Consider the following 16,633-nt stretch of genomic DNA (forward strand, 5'->3'; position numbering starts at 1 on the left):
AGAAATGCTGGTAATATTAATATTCGTGTCTTGAGAACTAACAACTTTATTTTCTGCAATAATATAATTTTGAAAGTATAATCTAATTCAATAGACAAAGCAGATTTTTACCCTACCCCCTCTCTTAACATCTTGAGTTTCATGCCAATAACTGTAACAACAACAGCAACAAAGATATTTAAAATCTTATAAAGGGAACATATGGCTTGTTATCTTGGCATCTTGTATTTTGATGCCATTTTTTACATTACACTTGTCTTTGCCTACGGAAACATCTTCCAGGTCGGTATAGCTGTGGCACACTCTGCTAATTAGGGAAACATAGAATCTACCTTACAGTCTGTCCTCTAGGATTTAAACAGAGCCCTTTAGTTAATAGTTTAAAAGCAAAAGGCATCTCAAAAATCACCCTGAGTGTAAAAATGAAGGCATTGACTGAGCTTGCTAAAGTCTAGGAGAAAGTCTTTGGCCTCTGGGTAAAAACTCATCTGTGTTTTGTTAAATAATAGAGTCAATTATGGACATAGAACACACTCTGTGCACAACCTGCTACTTCAATCACTTGTGATGATGATTACTTTTCTCCTTAGTTTCCCTTCTTTCCTTCCAACCAAGAAATGACTCCCCTTGCTGTTTAAATCCCTCGAAAAGGCTTATCTCAGCTTAGGAGGTTTCCTTCCTTAGCTCTTCTCCTTCCTTTCATCATTTCTACTTGGAATACCATGAAAGAAGCCTATATAGATAATGTAGGCACTCCAACTTTTCCACTTCTGCTTTTTCATGCATCCTATAACCGAATTAGTCAGTTAGCAAGCATTTATTAAGCACTTATTATATATGCCAGCCATTGTACCTGGCTTGTGTAACAAAGAAAAGAAAAAATATGGTCCCTGTGCCAGGAGAGACAACATGCAAACAACTATGTATGTACAAGAGACAGTATGAATTGGAGGAAGCCATCTTTTGAATAGCCCTGTTTGTAATTTATAAAGTTACCAAATATTTCTTGGAATTACAAGCCCTGTATCGCCAACTGCTAGATCGTTAGCTGTTAGTAGCCCTACTGATCCTGGAATTATTTCACTAAAATAATCATATACAAACGCAGATGTTAAAATTCATCTTATTCATCCTTTCTATTCTGAGTTATGCCAAAGCCACCTGATGTGGCCTCTACTATATCAAGTTTATATCAAGTACTATGTGGCAGGTACCGTGCTAAGTGTTGGATAAAAAAGGAAGGCAAAAACGTGATCTCTGCCTATTATTTTAATGATGGAGATGTATTTGTCAAAAAATTCTTAGTACATGCAAGACATATTTAGTATAAATGGAAGGTTATCTCAGAGGGAAGGCAATAGCAGGACAAAGGACTAGGATAAACATTTTAAATTAAAAATGACCAAAATAAATTTTCAATGTTATCACTTTTAGTTTTTAATTTAATATTCATTTTTTCATTAATCAGGTATGAGAACACCTTTGAAATTTTCTTTTCTAAAATGCTGAGCTCCAAATTCCCTCCCTCCCATCTTCCCCAATGCCTTATTAACAAGAAAGCAAGCAATTTGAAAAAAATTACATATGTGAAGTCATGTAAAATGTATTTCCATATTAGTCTTGTTGTAAAAGAAAACATAGACCAAAAAATCCCACGAAAAATAAAGCAAAACAAATCTGCTTCAATCTACTTTCATATGCCATCAGTTCTTTATATGGAGATGAATGGTATTTTCTTTTTAGCATAAATGCTTTGAAAATGTCTTGGACCATTGTATTGCTAAGGATAACTAAGTCAATCACAGTTGATCATTGTACAGTGTCGCTGTTACTGTGTATAATGTTCTCCTTGTTCTGTTCATTTCACTTTGTATCAGTTTATGTAAGATTTTCCAGGTTTTTCTGAGAGTATGCTGCTCATCAGTTCTTATAGAATAAAGCTATTCCAACATAATCATATACCACAACTTGTTTAGCCATTCCCCAATTGATGGGCATCCCCTCAATTTCAATTCTTTGCCACCACTAAAAGAGCTGCTATAAATATTTTTTTTACATATAGGTCCTTTTTGGTTTTTTTTGTCTCTTTTGGGGCATAGACCTATTAGTTGTATTGCTGGGTCAAAGGGTATTGCATGTTTTTACAACCCTTTGTGCATAGCTCCAAATTGATCTCCAGAATTGTTGAATCAGTTCTCACTCTAGCAACAGAGCATTAGTGTTTTCATTTTCCCACATCCCCTCCAACATTTGTTATTTTCCTCTTCTGTCATATTAGTCAATCTAATAGGTATGGGGTGGTATCTCAGAATTGTTAGAATTTACATTTCTCTAATTAATAATGATTTAAAGTTCTTTTTTTTTTGTATGACTATAGTTAGCTTTGATTTCTTCTGAAAACTCCATATCTTTTGACCATTTATCAATTGTGGAGTTACTAGAATTCTTTAAAATTTGACTCAGTTCTCTATCTATTTGAGAAATAAGGCCTTTGTCAGAGAAACTTGATGCAAAAGCTTTTTCATCATTATGATAACTGTGTATTTCCCTCCATCCTATTCCCCTCGTTTATCCTAATCTCTCCTTTCACCTTGTCCATCCTCAAAATTGTTTTCTTTCTGTAGCCTCCTATAATCAACCCTTCCTGCTATCAGAATCTTTTTTCCTGCTATCAGAATCTTTTTTCTTTTATCATCTTCTCCTCCTTCTTTTGTATAAGCTAAGATAGATTCTTATGCCCAACTGAGTGAGCCAATTCCAATGAGAGCAATGTTCACATTCTCCCATCCACCTACCCATCTTCCCTTCCATTGTAAAAGCTCTTTCATGCCTCTTTTATGGGACATGATTTATCCCATCCTACATCTCCTCTTCCTCTTCTCCCAGTGCATTCCTCTTTCTCACCACTTTTTTTTCCAGATAATCATCCTATCATATGCACCTTCCATATACTCCTTATAACTGCCCTAATAATGAGAAACTAGAAGGTTATTTGCAATAGTCCAACTAAGAGGTGATTATGATTAGAATTAAGGTAGTATCCATTTGCTTGGACAGAATGGGACAGATTCAACAGTTGTTGTAGGAGATGGCATCAACAAAATATGGAAAGCAATTATTTGAAGTAAGAGAGAGTGAGGGATGAAAAATGACTCAGAGTTTCAAATCTAGGTGGTTGGTGGGATGTTGTTACCTCCAATAGAATCAGGCCAATTTGACATAGGAATAACTTTAAGAGTATTAATACTAGACTTGAGGAGAGCCAAGTTGTAATCTTCTGTTAAATATAAGCTCCCTTGAGGGAAAAAGACTATATATCTTTCATTTTATCCTAACAGCCCCAATGTCTACCATACTTACATCTTATTAACCCTCACCAAATGATTACTGGATTAGATTTAACTGTTGGAACTTCAGAAGGTATAGGGTTGATTTTGAGGGTGGGGGGATGGGAGATTTCCAGATCATTGTCAGAAAAATGGTGAAGTTTAGCTCTCTGGATCCTTTTGAGTTACAGGGATTGAGGAATATAAGGGTTCATATAGATGTCATGGCAGCTTTTTACTTTAGTCAGTCTCCTGTTTTTATACCCTAATAAGACTGCCTATGCCACCAAAAAAAAGGTCCTGTAACTTTTTTTTCTGCATGCCTTCCTTCCATGGTCCATTGTTCTGGCAATGGAGCTATATCTTATCCATGGTAAGTATCAATGACGTATTTGTTGACTTTAATCACTACGATGATAATATTCTGGCCTCATTCCTCTTCTCAGATCCATACCCCAGAAGACCTAAGCTGAGATAATGAGTGTTTTTATTTGGTGGAGAGGTAAAGAGCTGAAGGTAAACATCAAGACTGTCAATATATTTGACCCTTCCTCTAACTCAATATTTTGATAATGGACTTTAGTTTATTACTCATACATTATGGCTATCTGCTCATCTAGCCTTATTATATCCATTGTATATCAAAATAAACAACAAGAAAATTATATTTCCTTCATCACCAATTATCACTCCTTCTAACATGGACTTCCATCTTCCTAACCCTGCACTACATGCTTTTGCCTATTTCTTTTTTCTCTGCCCACAAATTGCTATTCATGTGCTTCTGAGAGTACTTGGTATGACAGACTGGAAGCAGGGTAGAAACGGATTCCAATTTCATACCTACAATACTTGCTAGCTGTATGGTACTGGGCAAGTCACTTAAACTATCTGAACCTCAGTTTCCACATATGCAAGAGGAGAATAATAATACCCATACCACCTACCTCAGAAGTGTTGTGAGAAGTGTGTTCATCTCACATGAGGTAAAGTACAGAAATTATACTTTAATTCACTTCAATAAACATTAAGCACATACTGTGTACCAGACATCATCCTAAGTGCTTGCAAAATTTGGCAAGCTTTAAAATACTATAAACATATCAATGGTTATAGAGCAAGTCATGTAATCTTTCTGCATTTCAATTTTCTCATTTATTTTATGAGGAGCATATATTAGATATTCATGTAAATAACCAATGAACTTCTGATCTAGGTTCATTTTGACACTGAATTATACTTGTATGTATTTTTAAGAATTCTCTGCTGTGACTATCCCATGCAGGTAATAACATCTCCAAAACTTTTGGTCTTTTAAATTTGACTGGGGTTGTTGCTATTTGTCTTTCATTTTTGAAGACAACTAGTGACATCACTTGAATGTGAGTTGTGTTTAAGTGAGGCCGAGATTGGCAAAGTCGTCAGCCTCACTCTCTCTTCCAGAGTCATTGAAGTCCAGGGACAAGACAAAAGTCAGGATGACTGGCAGTGACCCAGGATACAGTGGATGACCTTGGAAACTTCAATGTCTGACCAAGTTCTAAGGTAGTCCACAGCACTTCCTTCAGCTGCCTTCATAGATGTTGGAACAAATTGTTTTTGTCTTCCCATTCCACTGGGGGAAAATCTTCACATGCTTGGGGTAAGCATTCACCATAACTCATCAACGAGTTTGAAGCCTGTCAGCTGCACTGAGCTCTTACCTGTGGCTCCAAGAAGCCATAGCATGCACAGCAGCCAAAACTGAGTAAACTATTTCTGTAAATGAGCTAAATCAGGCTGACTGATTGGTTTGTTCATGTTCAGACATCAGGCATGTATCACAGGTAGGATTTGAATGTGAGCTTTTTGCAAACAGAAATTGTTTCCAAGCACAGACCAGGCACATAGCTGGTGCTTAATAAATATGTAATTAGTTGATTGATTGAACTGTGGTCTTTCTGATACCAAAGGTATCATTCTGTTCATTAGACTAGCTGCCTTTCATACATGAATGTAGAGTAGGGTAGTGAAATTCATGCAGATTTATACAAAATAGCATGCAAATAATCTTTTTTTATTTCAGTTCTGAATAGTGCATGATTGGCTGCCCTCTGAAATGAGAAATCATGCGCTGAAAATTAGAATGTGAATTCTTCAGAGTCTGTCATAGAAAAATAATCACTTGGTTGAACAGCACACCACAGGGCAAAGGCCCTCTGGAATTGATGGCTTGCTCCTAATATAGTCATAATATTCTTTATGCGGATTGTTTCATTTGAAATCTTAAGTATTTAACTTGAGATTGGTTTATTGCTTTTTTGTTTTGTTGAATTATTTCAATATCTTTTTTATTCCATGAATGAATCACAGGGTTCTAAGTTTAAATCTGTAAATCTAAATTATTGTGCCAGTATCTGTTCAGTTTTCTACCTGAGGCCAGGCATTGTATGTTGGGAATGGTATGCAGACTTCCAGACGTATTTGATTTATTTGTCTCCAGATTGAATATGAAGGGGCCAGCTACTCTGGGGATAGAAGTGTCATTTTATTACAGCATGAAGCATTTTCTCAGAATAAAATTCTATGCATGGAAACAGAATGAATATGGGGGGAGAAGGAACAGAACAGATCTTGACAAATATTTCAAATGAAGACAATTTCCTCTTAACAGACATTGGAGTGGAGACAAAAGGATGATAGGAAGATTTTAATACTCACCATCTCACATAGTAAAACAATAGAAGATGTCTATTCAGAAAGAAACAATAGGCAATAAGTTCTCCTAGAACAGCTTTGTAATTTCCTGAGTTGAATAACAAAAGCCATCAGATATGAAATAAGTATTTACTTTGATTTCAGTTTGCTTTCTGGGATTTCAAGTTTGTTTTGTTTTTGTTTAATAAAGAAACAAGGCTTAGGGCAGAAGTAGCAGCAGTGATGGCCTGTCCTAACTTGGACCCTGGAGACAGTTGTGAGAAGGGCCTTGTGGAGTCAGAGCAGGCCCTGGGGAAGAAGTTGTGGGGTGGAGCCCCAAAATGGAAGTGTACCTCTTTCCACCCATGCTAGGTCACAGGCCTGTCATTATGAACTGGCACAACCCAGAATGAACCAAGGCAACTGTCCAAGGGTGCCCAGGCCCCCAAATGCTGTCAGGGAAATAAAACATCAAGCATGAATGGCCTAGGGTATATTAGGAAGGAAGAGGAATTCTCTTTTTGGAAGATAAATGCCATGTTCCCAAGTGGAAGGACAAGAATCAGATTTCCAGTCACTGACCCCTAGCCAGATCAAGTCCTTTGTGAAAGAGGAAAAGGTCCCCCCAGGCCATCACTGGTAGGAGTCAGCCACAAAGGACAGGGAGGTAGCCAAAGGGGAAAGATACAGTGACTCTTCACAAGAAAAATTTATGTTCTGCCAGCCTGCACGCTGAGAAGGGAAGGGACCGGTCTGGCTAATCTTCGGTCATCTTGTTTGATGATGGCTTCCTCTTTGAGCTGTGGTGAAGCTGTTTTCATCTGGCACTGAAATGGAGGATAAAGAAAATTCTTTAATCTCAGACTCCAAGCCCACACAGAGTCAAGAAACCCATTTGTTTCCCCAAAGTGTTATGCTAGAGAAACATAAAGAAAAGGACAACTTTCCCCCATCTTTCAATTTTCCTAGCTTTTGTGTATTTTTTTCTTAATAATTTGAAACTATTCAATGTTTCCAGTCTAGATGTTATGATTTGTTATAAGATCAGGCAAATAGAGTGATCAGTAATGACAGTGTTTGATTGAGGATTTTAAAATTTTACTTTAGTATTTTATTTTTCCCCAGTTACATGTAAAAACAATTTTTAACATCATGCACCTCCCCTCCCCCCAATTTGGGATTTTTTAAAGCCTGCTACAAGACGATTCAATATTCTGGAGGAATCTTCTGTCTCAAGCTCCAACAAATTATTGTCTCCTCACCCTTAGTCCCCCATTCCATCCAAAAAAGAAACATATTTGTGAATATTCCATGTAGAAAACAACAAAAGCAGACTGTCTTCTACAACCCCCTTTTAAGACAAGAATTCTTCTCTTTACAATGATTTGCTTGGCTAAAATGTCTCTGACATCTCAGTAGCAATCATGTAAAGATCTCTCTTCAAATAACTCACCAAATGGTTGCCAACCTGTGCCCATGGTCTAGTCCTCAATCATCAAAACATCTTGATACTAGCCTTAATTCTCCTGTCAGTCCTAGAAACCAGTGCACTGGTACAAGTCAAAGAAAATAAGGTTATTATAATGCTGCCCTAATAGAGATCAATGCTATGAATTTTTTTTTTAGATTTCAGGCTTAATGTTTTATATTAACCTTGTATTATTTCATATCTAGTTTAGCAACTGTCTCAGAACTTCACCTTACTTGAGTTTTGTACCAGTTTTTTCATTGAAGAAAATTGTTCCTTATGTGTCCCTGATATCTAGATGGACACTGGTATCTAGGTAAAAATGTGGAAACTATGTCAGTCATTGTTGGATAAAGGGGTATTCTGATTGGTTGTCATAGAACCCATTGCAACACTAGTTGGTAGACCAAGTTTCTCTCTTCTAAAAGATTCAAAGACTGCCTTGCTATGTGTTCTTCCCAGAATATACCAGTCCTTCCTCCCCACCATCAGTAGAAATGGAAGTATCACCACTAACCTATCCAACCTAGAGAACTTTGGGATTCTCCTGGATTCTGCCTTCGTAGGACTTCCCTTATTCACTGTACTACCACTAACTTTTGCTGGAGACCTCCAGTGCTATTCAGTCAGCTTACCACATTAGATATAGCTCCCCTGGAAGGGGGGATATACATAGAGCTTTCTATGTAAACTGCAACTGGGTTGTTGTCTCCAGCATCTCCTGTCTCCATTCAGGTCCTGGGACAAATTCTAGTGCAGCACAATTTATGCACTGCCTTTCACTGTGTCCTCCTCACCTGAAGCCTTAATTTTCCTGAGCCTTTGCCAGGGAATGCCTGGTTCCAGTATCATAGGGCACACATTAGGATTTGAGGGGAGTGTCCAGGGATGGGGTGAGAAAGTTTCATCTTCCTTTGTTTATAGGATTTCATTAAATGGTTCCCAGAAAAAAATGTCAGAAAGAATTTTTTATTTTTCTACTCATTGAAGCAAACACAAGATCTCTCTTTGGAGACATGAGTCAAACCTGTACACTGAAGGCCAAGTGTGGGAATATAAACATTTCCTCACTGAGTACTTCATGAGTTTAGGGTCTTGAATGAATTGCATCCTACTGCCAAACAATGTGAAAGATTTTCTCTTCTTGCCACCAGAAAGACCAAGAACTAGATGTTTTGCCTCATTCGTGTATACTGTATATAATTGTTTTGGTATTTCATTATTTAATTTTTAAGAAAATATTTTCCTATGGTTTTATATGGAAATAATGTTGCAAAACTTTAATCCTGTGATGTATTTTTTCTGAGAAATTCATTTTAATGTCATTAATATCTTGAGATACTTGTTGCTTGGTTTTATATGATTGACAATTGAAGTAGCAGTTCTTATTTATTGTTCAGAAAGCTGCAGACAGACAAAATAAATGACAGTTTTGTGGGAGGTAATCTTAGTGTGTTGAACTGGCAATTGGGTATGACACAAAATGCTTATTTGATATACACCCTCATTTGGCTGTGGAATGAAAAGTACAAAAACCCCTTTAAAATAAAGGCCCACATTTTTTTTAAGGAGGCTATGTCTCTGTAACATTTACAAAGGGAAAATCACATAAAAGAAAAAATATTCTTTCAAAAAGAAATGGGATTTGTGACCAAGAAAGGATTGAACAAGTGCAAAAATTCTTGAAACATACATACACATACATATACAAGAATAAACTGTTAAGGAAATGAAGAATCTCTTGTAGCAGATGGTACCTGAGCTGCTAGGGCTTCTAAGAGACAGAGGTGAGAAAAGAGAACCCTTTAGTCCTGGGCAACAGCCTGTACAAACATTTTGAGGTAAGAGATGGAATTTCCTATACAAGGAACAGCAAGTAGGTCAGTTTGGCACATGTGGTACATGAAGGGGAGAAATGCAAAATGTAAAATAAGCCTGAAATGGTAACCTGGTCCAAAATGCGAAAGCTTGGCCTTTGTATTTTGTCTTGGTCATATCACTCAATTTGAGAAGAGTTGGTAAAGAGATGATAATGGGTTTTAAACTTCTGGGCAACAGCCAAAGACACAGAAAATAGAGACTCCTGACCAGGGACAAGCAATCTTAATGTAGCACCTGACCCCAACCTCTTCTTTAATTTCCTGAGAAATCAATCTACAATTGGTCCCTCTACTTCCTCTAAGCTGACTCTATTATAAACTCTCTGGAATCTGGCTTCCAGTCTCATTATTCAACTAAAATTACCCCTTCCAAAGTTACCCATGATCCCTGAAATTGCCAAATCTAGTGGTCTTTTTATGATCCTCATCTTTCTTGACCTCTCTTTGGCTTTTGACACTCTTTTTCCACTGTGTACTTTTTCCTGTCTTAGTTCTTTCTTTTCATTCCTTCTTTCTTTTCTCTTCCTTCCTTCCTTCCTTTGTTCCTTTCTATAATGCTGGTATTTCTCAGTCTCTTTTGCTGGATATTTCTCTGCATCATACTTGCTAACTATGGGCATCCCCCAACACTCTGCCTTGGGCTTTCTTTTCTTCTGCCTCCATACTATTTCTCTATTCAATTGGTTTATCCAGTTCTAAGCTCTCTCCTGACCTCCAGTCTAGCATCTCCAACTCCCTATCCAGTTAGATATTACAATATATAAAGCATTGGGCCTTGGGTCAGGAATACCTCACTTCAGATCTGACCTCAGACATTTACTAGCTGTATGACCCTGGGCATGTGACTTAATCTTTGTCTACCCTAGCTTCCTCAACTATAAAACAGGAATAATAATAGAACCTGGACCTCAGTGTTTTTGTGAGGATAAAATGAGATAATATGCATAAAGTGCTTATCAGAATATCTGGCACATAGGAGATGATTAATACATGTCTGTTCCCTCCTTTTTCTCATATTGGATATCTCAAATTATATGTCAGGTAGGTATCTTAAATTCAGCATTTCCAAAACTCAACTTATTATTTCCCCTCAAAAAACCCTTCTCTCCTCCTGACCTCTCTAGTATTCTTGAAATACTGCTGCCAAGTCTTGAGGATTCCATCTTTGTAACATGTCTCATATATATCCCCTTCTTTCCACACACCTAGATGACACCCTGGTGAAGGCCTTCATTGTTTTGTGCCTAAACTATAATAATAAACTTCTGATTGGTCTCTATCTCTCAAGTTTTCTCATTGTTCTATTCCATTTTCTGCTAAGCTGCCTAAAAATACCATTTCCTTTTTGATCTCTTTGGGTTGGATCCATAATAGTAACATTTCTGGGTCAATGGGTATTTACAACTTTGTAACTTTTTGAGTTCCGAATTGTTTTTCCAGAATGGCTGTACCTAGTCATATCTCTACTAACAGTATGTTAATACCTCTATTTTCTCACAGGCTCTCCAATGTTGGTTTGTTTTCATTTTTTTTTAAATCCACCAGTCTGGATCAAGTGGAACATCAAAAATTACTTTACTTTGCAATTCTCAACTTACTAGTGCTTTGGAGCACTTTTTTTTCCTTCATTTAGGTATTGATAGCTTAGATTTCTTCTGCCATTTCATATCCTTTGAACTTTTATCAAATGTGGAGTGTTACTTATTCTTGTATATTTGAATGTAATGGAAAATTATCATGCTGTAACAAACAAAAGGGTAGGTGTCATAGAAACCTGGAGAGACTTTTATGAACTGATGGAAGGTGGGGCAAACAGAACTAGGAGAACAATTTATACAATAGCAACAACACAGTAAAATGAACAATGTTGAAAGACTTAAGACCTCTGATCAATATAAGCGTAATTCCTGAAGACCAGTAATGAAAAATGCTACTCACCATCTGATACCAATGTGATGCACTCAATATGTAGAATGATACACACCTGTTTGGACATGATTAATGTGGGAATTTATATTGCTTGATTATGATTTTTACAAAGGTCTGTTTTTCTTCTATTTTTCATTGGATCTAGATGGTGGGAGAGAGATAAAAAGAAATGCATATTAATTTAAACATTCAACATTCTCTATGCTTTTCTTGGAGTAAAGATAGAGAGAAATGAAACATATAAGCAATAGCATCATTGGGAAATGTCCTAAACACTAGCTCACAAAGAAGGAGGAGGAAAGAGGGAGGGAAAGGAAGACAGACAGAAAGAAATAGAGAGATAGAGAATGTTCCTAGGGATGGAAAGCCATTTTTCTCTCCCTCCAGCAGTCCCAGCAACCCTAGAAAAATATGGAAAGTTCAGTTTTCATCACAGGATTCCGGGCAAATGTTAAAAACAGACTGTCACTCATTTGGCATCCAGCAGGAAAGCAGAAAGGTAAGAAAAAAGGCCATTGCCAATATCTCACATGCTAAAGTGACAAAGGAATATTTCCTAGCTCTGCTGGATACAACACAGTAAGCTCCTGATGTGATATATCTGGATAGAAAACTGCTGTAGTTCACAATTACAGCAAGGATTATTTATTATGGTACCGACTCAGTAATGTGAGGGACAGCAGGGGGAACAAGCAGAGCCTTGCTCTTAGTACTGCATTTTTCAGCTTTTATTAAGGTGGAAAAGTGTATCATTTATCTTACTCACCCACTTTTTAGAAAGAGCTTAAGATACAGTTCTTAGAAACTAACCCAGGAAGATAACAATGGTTCACTAGGGAGTGTAACGGAATAGCAAGTTCAATAAAAGATCAATTGGGATCTAAAATATCTGGTGATTTTGATTACTTATGCAAGGGAATGAGACATTCCACCATTTTTCATTGGCTACCTAAGCTATTTTTTGAGAACAAAGATTGATTTGAGTGAATGCCTACAAATAGAAAACAAAAATTAAAAAATACAGTAAAGACAAATGCATTAGTTAAAAATATTATCCCACTTGCTGTTCACAGCAACCCTGAGAGGTAGGTCCAACTTTAATCATTTTACTGATAAGGAAAATAAGGCTCACACTTCTATTTTGTAGGTAAGGAAAACAATGATTAAGTGACATGTAGCAAAAATAACTACAATTGATCTTAAATAATTTGAGGAAAATGACTTATTTTTGCACCTTTATTTTGAACACCTTGCTCAATAAACATACATAGGAGATAACTGATAAATGTTTTTTGACTTAAATTTAATTGGACTTATATATGCATGGCAACTTACACGTTATAAAATGTTCACAAATATTTGATGTTCATAACAACCAGGTAATGAAAGTCAGGTAATGAAAGTATTATTACCCCAACTTTGTAGATAAAGAAAATGAGATTCAGATTTGATAAATAACTCACTGAACCTTAAAACTTGGTAAATGGGTTCAAAATCATAAGATTTAGAACTGAAAGCCTCCTTAGACCTCATCTAGTCCTCTCATCTCCATTTTACAGTTGTGAAATCTGAGGCATAAACCACTCTTTACTGATAAATTCTTTCTTCTAGGCTAGGAGTTCTTAAGCTGCACTCTGAACTTTTTTTAAAACCTATTTTAATAACTATTTAATATGCTAAGTTTCCTTTGTAACACTATGCATTTCACTTCATGCATTTAAAACAAGTATTTTCAGAAGCAGTCCATTGGATTTACCAGCATGCCAAAGGGGTCCATGACAAAGGAAAGTTAAGAACCTATGTTCTAGACATTCTGGGAGAGGGGGAAATGAATGAGACATGATCCCTCCCCTGACACACAAAAAAACTGCAAACAATACAAACAAGTGTTAAATCAAGTGCAGAATTATTTCTTGCAAATAATTATTTCTTTAGATGTTCTTAAGAGAGGGAGATGAGTGAAACCTGGAATGGTAAGGAAAGACCAGATACTGATTCAGGAATGAGTTAGACTAGAAAGCCTTGAAGTCTCCCCTAATGTTAAGATTCTGTGACTCTGGGACTTTAACAAGGCCTTAGGATAGCAGGTAGTACTTCTGAGATTCAAACTTGGGTCTTCTGACTCCAAAATCAGTGAATAATTCAGGTTAACATCAGTTACATCACATACATCACCATTATCAACTATAGTCATTACTGGGATAAGTTAAAGTCTAAAAATAATAAGCTTCCTTCTTAATAACATAAGCAATCATATGATTGAATTTATTAATGCATGTGATTTTGCGTTCATGTATCATATACTAACAACATAGAGGTTGGTTATATTCATTAGCAGTGAGAGTCTTTAAGCAATATCCAGGGTCTACCTTATTGGAAAATGTCTTACATTTATAGAATACTGTGGGCAAAAGAGTCTATATACTAGAGCTTGTTTTACTTTCACAACAATCCTATAAAATGGATACTTCAAGTATTATCACCCATGTTTCACTATAATACAACTGAAGCCTAAAGAAATTAAATGGCTTATGTAACCTTAAATACATTTATGTAGCTAATGACTATCAGAGCCTATACTAGAATCCAAATCTTCAACAAACATGTACAAACCAGGCCCAGAATAATGTATTTTGGTATTGCTTGTCTCCCATTTATGAACATTAATTTGTTTTTACCTGTCACATTAGAATCTTGCTTAGCTATTTTTGACAATATTGTCCATCTATGGATACTTTAATCCTTTCCAGCTCTCAGAAGGGGGCCTCTAAATTTTCACTGGAACAAAAGATCTAAAAATCATAGCATTTATTGGCCGTGGGACTGAATCGAGGAAGCAGCTTTCTATCAAATGGTAAGGTTTTTACATTTGAAAAAATGAGAAATATAACATCCAAATTAAATTGATGATCATCACGTCAACCATAGAGTATCCAGAAAAGTTAATTTTTGCTTCCATCCCTCAGTAGACAAGATGAAATAATGGGAAAACTGTAAGGGAGATGCCTACTGCATTCCCTACTCCATGCTGAATTTTCTTGTGTTAGGCTGCAAAGTAACTATTTAAAAGAATCTCAAGAGGCTAGGACATTGGAATAAATCTAAGAAAATTTAATAAGGATAAAAAGTAAGGTCTTATGCATTAGTCAAGTCAATTTCCCATGTGAATAAGCTATGTTGAGAAATTCTAACACCTCTGAAGGTCAGCTGAGGCTAGAGGGTGGAGAAGGAAGAGGAAGCAATAACACCAGGATTATACCTAATTAGGTTCACAGGAGGCCAAAGAAAAACTGAGCTTGACAATTATTTGGTGAATTTGGGCCAACAGTATGGATAATTCAAGACAAAAATCTTCCAGAATATTAAATGATGAATATTAGAAATGAATTCTCATCAAGATTCCTAGCTGACCAACATGGGCCTACTCAGACAAACGAGCCTCATTGTCATTTATAATGACATTAGTAATTTAGTGTGTGCCACTCTCCCTTCACTATGCTGGTTCTAGTTGGCCAACCCTGATGAATCTTGATTTGGTTCCATAGTTTACTAAAGTTTCCAATCACTTTTTATCCCAAACCTAGTGTACATGTGCAAGCCCAGCAGTTCTGGTGGAAATCCAATATTAATGATTCATTTTGCCAAAGGAAATGCCATCTATTTCCCTAGATATGATTTTCTTATTTTCTTATTTCAAAGTAACAAGATTATAGTTTGAGAATAAAGAGGAAAGGGTCTCTATGAACATTTTAGAATTATATCAGTTTAGTAACACTTAAGGATCTCTTAGAGTGTAAAATAATCTGTAAACATAAGATAACAAAATATAGCAAATTCTTAATGAATAAACCATTGTTTTCAAAAACAAGATAGCTTTCTGTCTTTTAGTAAGGGAATAATACTGGAGTTTTTGTTTTATTTTTTCCCCTAGATTTTCCTCTGTATCCTTTTGTGAGAAATAGGACAGTTCCTATGAGGAACTGTCCACAACTTAATTTGACAAATTCTAATTTGATTAATTGTGTAGCTTAAATAAAGTTCAAATAATACTTTGTCACCCTCCCCTGAGCAAGTATCCCTGTCATCAACTTTTTTTTAGGTGAAATGTTCTGTTATCAACTCTGTGATTATTGTGAAGCTTTACGACTTATAGTTTTCACAGTACTATTTAATAGAGTTGATATGCTTCCAAAAATAAAATTAAAACAAGTAATAATAAAATTTCAAATGAAGAAGCAGGATTTGAATATTTCCTCTTACACTAACTAATTGTGTAAGCATTGGCAATTCTTTATTCCTATGTACTCTTAAGACTGGCCTTCTTTCTGTTTCTTGCATGTGGCATCCCATTCTTTTTTCTCTGTGTCTTTGCAGTCCATTCCCCATGCCTGGAACACGCTCCTTGCTCTTGTTGTTCAGTTGTGTCTGGTTTGTTGAAACCCCATTTGGGGTTTTCTTGGCAAAGATACTGGAGTTGTTTGCCATTTCCTTGTCCAGTTCATAGGGCAGCTAGGTGGCACAGTGGATATAGGGCCAGACCTGGAGTAGGGACTGAGTTCAAATCGGGCCCCAGACACTAGCTTTTGTGACCCCGAGCAAGTCCCTTATCCCTTTTGCTTCAGTTTCCTTATCCGTAAAATGAGCTGGAGAAGATACTCCAGTATCTCTGCCAAGGAAACCCCAAATGGAGACATGAAAAGTCAGACATGACTGAAAAACAACAACAAAATCTCCAGCCCATTTTACGGATGAGGAAACCAAGGTAAATAGGGCTAAGTGACTTGCACAGGTAGTGTCTGAGGATAGATTTGAACTCAGATCTTCCTGACTCCAGGCCTGCTCTATCCATTTGGTCCACCTAGCTTCCTGAAGAGCACAACACCTATATGAAGCCTTTTAAATCATCCCAGATGCTAGTACCTTCCTGCTGATATTGCCTTGTAATTATTTTGTATACCCTTATGTGTGTGCATGTTGCTCCTCCAAATATAATATAAACTTTGAGTACAGGGATGTTTAATTTCTGTCTTTGTAACTCCAATGTTTTGCTAGTGTTATGAGTTTAATTAATGTTTGTTGATTAATTTAAACTTCCTGAGCTTCAGTTTCTTCATCGATAAAATGGGGGATATATTACCTATAGTACCTATCTATCTAGTTGTTGGGAAACCCAAATGAGAACACATTTGTAAATATTTTAGCACTCGGTAAATAACCTTTACAAAATGACATAAAAATAACAGACTTTGGTTTAAGATGGGATTCACCTTGAAACCCATACAAAGGGGTTTAGTTACTAAGGTACCAAAAGAAGTCAGCCATAAGTAGGCCCAGAAGTAGGCAAGGCTGAACCT

This window comes from Trichosurus vulpecula, chromosome 1 (assembly GCF_011100635.1).
Source record: "Trichosurus vulpecula isolate mTriVul1 chromosome 1, mTriVul1.pri, whole genome shotgun sequence".
Taxonomy (NCBI): Eukaryota; Metazoa; Chordata; class Mammalia; order Diprotodontia; family Phalangeridae; genus Trichosurus; species Trichosurus vulpecula.